This window comes from Hemiscyllium ocellatum, chromosome 24 (genome assembly GCF_020745735.1).
Source record: "Hemiscyllium ocellatum isolate sHemOce1 chromosome 24, sHemOce1.pat.X.cur, whole genome shotgun sequence".
NCBI lineage: Eukaryota > Metazoa > Chordata > Chondrichthyes > Orectolobiformes > Hemiscylliidae > Hemiscyllium > Hemiscyllium ocellatum.
In genome coordinates, this window is record NC_083424.1 from 42,256,910 (window position 1) to 42,261,349 (window position 4,440).

The 4,440-nt window shown below is 42.8% G+C and overlaps 1 non-coding gene across 1 annotated transcript; it reads left to right on the forward strand.

Annotated features, from left to right (window-relative positions):
* Nucleotides 1-3,630: 3,630 nt before the first annotated feature.
* Nucleotides 3,631-3,823, forward strand: LOC132827482 (U2 spliceosomal RNA). The gene has a single exon (XR_009646005.1). It is a non-coding gene; the product is annotated as a U2 spliceosomal RNA (small nuclear RNA).
* Nucleotides 3,824-4,440: the final 617 nt, after the last annotated feature.

The following is a 4,440-nucleotide window of genomic DNA, read 5'->3' on the forward strand; positions in this document are numbered from 1 at the left end:
TAGTGGTTCAGTGGTTAACACTACTGCCTCACACCACCAGGTTCAATCCCATCGTTGGGTGACTGTCTTTGCGGAGTTTGCACATTCTCCCTGTGTCTGCATGGGCTTCTTCTGGGTCCACCAGTTTCCACAGTCCAAAGATGTGTAGGTTAGGTGGATTGGCCATGCTAAATTGCCCATAGTGTCCAAGGTGTGAAGATTAGGTGGATATGCCATGGGAAATGCAGGACTACAGCGATGGGATGCATCTAGGCAAGATGCTATTTGGAGGGTCAGTGTAGACTTGATGGGCTGAATGGCCTGTTTCCACAGCATAGGGTTTCTATGATTCTAGATAAATTTTAAATGGATACAGCTGGGTTTCAAATTGTCCAGAAATAATCTGAACCTCCTGCATTCCAAGATCATCACATTCCTTTCTCAATAGTGACAACACTAGTGATACAAGAGGATAACTAGGGAGAAGGACCATTCAAGAATAAAGAAGGGAACTTGTGCTTGGAGGCAGAGGACGTGGGTGAGATCCTAAATGAGTACTTTGTGTCTGTATTTATCCAGGAAAAGGATATGGAGGATAGTGAGTCTAGACTGGAGCAAGGGGATGTTAGGGCATTTTGAGATCGTGAAAGAATGATGTTGGTCCTTTGAAGAGCATTAACGTGGATCAGTTCTCAGGACCCAATGGTATCTACCCCAGGTTATTGAGAGAGACAAGAGAGGAGATTGCTGGGGCCTTGCCCAAGATGTTTGTGCCCTCATTAGCCACTGGAGAGGTCCTGGAGAACTGGCGAGTGGGCGGCATGGTGGCACAGTGGTTAGCACTGCTGCCTCACAGTGCCAGAGACCCAGGTTCAATTCCCGACTCAGGCAACTGACTGTGTGGAGTTTGCACATTCTCCCCGTGTCTGCATGGGTTTCCTCCGGGTGCTCTGGTTTCCTCCCACAGTCCAAAGATGTGCAAGTCAAGTGAATTGGCCATGCTAAATTGCCCGTAGTGTTAGGTAAAGGGGAAAATGGGTCGGTGTGGACTTGTTGGGCTGAAGGGCCTGTTTCCACACTATAAGTATCTAATCTAATAACGTCCTTCCTCTGTTCAAGAAGAGAAAGAGGGAGAATCCAAGAAACTATAGAACGATGCTTCTCATATCAGTGGTTGGGAAGACATTGGAGAAAATTCTTAGTGATGGGATTTACGTGCATTTGGAAAAGCATAGTCTAATTTGGAACAGTCAGCATGCCTTTGTGCAGGGCTAGATGTGTCTTACGAACTTGATTGAATATTTTGAGGCGGTGACAGAGGTATTAATGAGGGTAGAGCAGTGGATGTTGTCTACATGGTTTTTTGTAAGACATTTGACAAGGTCTTTCATGGTAAACCCATCCAGAAGAGTAAGATGCCTGGGATCCATGGTGATTTGGCTGCATGGATTCAGAATTGGCTTGCCCTAATGGTAGAAAGGTGTTTTTCAGGCTGGAGGTCTGTGATTAGTGGTGTTCCACAGAGATCTAGACTAAGGCCTCTGCTTTTTGTGATATGGATGAAAATGTTGATGGATATGTTAGTAAGTTCGCAAATGATATAAAGATCGGTAAAAGTATGGATAGTGTAGAAAGTTGTCAATAGATACAGCGGGATGTAGATCAGTTGCAGATATGGGAAGAGAAAAGATGAAGTTTAGTCCGGGTAAGTGTGAGATACCGCACTTTTGGAAGATCAAATGTTAAGGAAAAGTATGGAATTAATGGCAGCATTGATGTGCAGAGAGATCTCGGGGTGCATGTCCCTAGCATATGGTATGATTGCCTTTATTGGTTGAGGAATTGGGTACAAGAATCAGGATGTCATGTTGCAGCTTTACAAGACTTTGGTTAGGCCACATTTATAGTAGTGCATTCAATTTTCATCACCACATTACAGGAAGAATGTGGAGGCTTTGGAGAAGGTGCAGAACAGGTTTACCAGGATGCTGCCTGGATTTGAGGGTATGAGCTATAAGGAGAGGCTAGAAAAACTCAAGTTGTTTCCTCTGAAGCGGAGGAGGGGAGACTTGATAGATGTCTATAAAATTATGAGATGCATAGTTAAGGTTGATGGTCAGAATCTCCTTCTCAGATTTGAAAATTAGGGGGCATGCATTGAAGGTGAGTGAAGGAAAGTTCAAAGATGTGAGGGGCAAGAGTTTTACACAGAGAGTGGTAGAAGTCTGGAATGTGTTGCTAAGGGTGGTGGTGGAAGCAGATACAATACAGGTGTTTAAGGGACTTTTGGACAAGCACACGAATATGAAAGGAAGGGAGGAATATGGACCAAGTACAGACTGAAGGGACTAGTTTAATTTGGTGCCATGTTCATCACAACATCATGGTCGAAGGGCCCATTCCTATACTGTAATGTTCTACTTTCTAACATTACTCGACCACAGTTCACCTCCTCTATCCAAATTACTTTGCTCTTGGCCTGGCAGTTTCCAATGGCCTAAGACTGGACTGTGTTGAATAAACAAAGAGGACACAGAATGTTCCTTTGCCATCTCAAGTTTACCACTTACATCCAAAGCTTCAGAATGGATCTGTCCTCTTCACCTCTGAAACATTCGGTCAAACTCTATGCCAATACTTGCAAGAATTACCTGCTCAAAAGTTTGATTTCTGAGATACTGGTCCCTCATCATTGAGGGATGTGGTGTTTGTCTGCATCGTTCCTATGTACTTGTTTCCAATCTCAATGTTGGCCTCACTTTAGCAGAGACCAAAGCAGGGAGCTGATTTGTAGATGCCATGAGACATTTACACAATGGCATCTGTGTTCCCTTTTAACAACAACTGTTTTACCTACACTTTCTGTAACTATGTGAGTATTGCTGCTTTAAAAAGAGTAAATGAAGCTACAACTATGTTGGCACTTTTCTGTAAAAATGGCTCAGCCCTCTCCAACAAAGCTACTGGCACTTGGAAAGGGGATGTTCAAACACTTAGTCAACAACTGTCTTTCAGTGGGCATGTCTAAACAGAATATAAGGATATGAAGAAGGGCTTATGCCCGAAATGTCGATTCTCCTGTTCCTTTGATGCTGCCTGACCTGCTGCGTTTTTCCAGCAACACATTTTTAAACATGTTAAGCTGTCAATCAAACTAAACAGGTTGGCACCCCCCTGTGAGAGTTAAAGGTTGAGCATCAGCCATGCAACACAAATTCAAAATGATAACTCTCAGGCTGGTTTCAGCAGGTTGGGTAAAATATAATGTGCAATACTATTTAAGCTGCAAGCTAATTTTTCTTTAATTTAAAGACCAGAAGATTTAACATCTCTGACAGTTTGCCAGTTCCCAGGGCAACTTAACAGTTCTAATCAGCGTGATATTTCCAGTGAATTTATCTATCTTTTACACAATTCCATGTCAAATTTAACAATCCCAATGGGCATTTGGGTCTTTTCAAATGTGCCCTGTATCTATCCAAAACTATCCCCCTACATATCCAAGCAACTCCAATATCTTTACACCCTCTCCTGAAAACTTCACAAGTGATGTTTTGGACATCTCACCAATGGAGATTAGATCTGTTGGAAGGTTGGGCAGCATCCAAGGAATAGGAAATTCGACGTTTCGGGCATAAGCCCTTCATTAGGAAGGCTTCTCGGCCTTTTGGCTTGGAATATGTGTAGTTTCTGTTCTTATCAGTTTAATCGCTGATATCTCCCGAAGGTGGGAGTGTTTGTATTAAATGGATTTTTGGAGCAGAGAGATGGCTTAAGGGCTTGCTCTGTCCTCTCCATGTATCAGCCTGGTATTGCAGTGGATTCCTGATGAAGGGCTTATGCCCGAAACGTCGAATTTCCTATTCCTTGGATGCTGCCTAACCTGCTGTGCTTTAACCAGCAACACACTTTCAGCTGTGATATCCAGCATCTGCAGACCTCATTTTTTACCCTGTTGGAAGGTTGTTGCATTTTAACATGTTTGGCTTTCTCTGTAATGTGCAAAGTACAACCCTCTCCACTATCACCACCTCCTAGTGAAAATGATGGTGGTGGGTTCAGGGTGGGACCTCTGGGTTCTGCTACACAGTTGGAGACCCTTTAAGGTCTCAGAAGTCAAATGAGCAAAAGGAGCAAAGAAATCTGAAAGCACAGATCACTAGAAGTAGCAATAAAGGTTAATAAGGCAACTGAAGAGAAGCAAACTGAGCACTTGGATTTACTTACATTTACTTACTTTCACAGAGTTGAATAACACAGAAGTCAATGCTTGGCTTATATCAAATCCTGATTAGTCTACATTTGGAGGATTGATATTTAAGAGGGTTTCCCATAAATATTTTGGATTTATTTTAACTGCCACATTTTCCACTCGTGTCTTCTGGCAATCTTTCACCATACACTATTGTCAAGTTGAACAATCTGCTGAGTAAATGTAGCTACAGCCTTGAGAAGCATGCT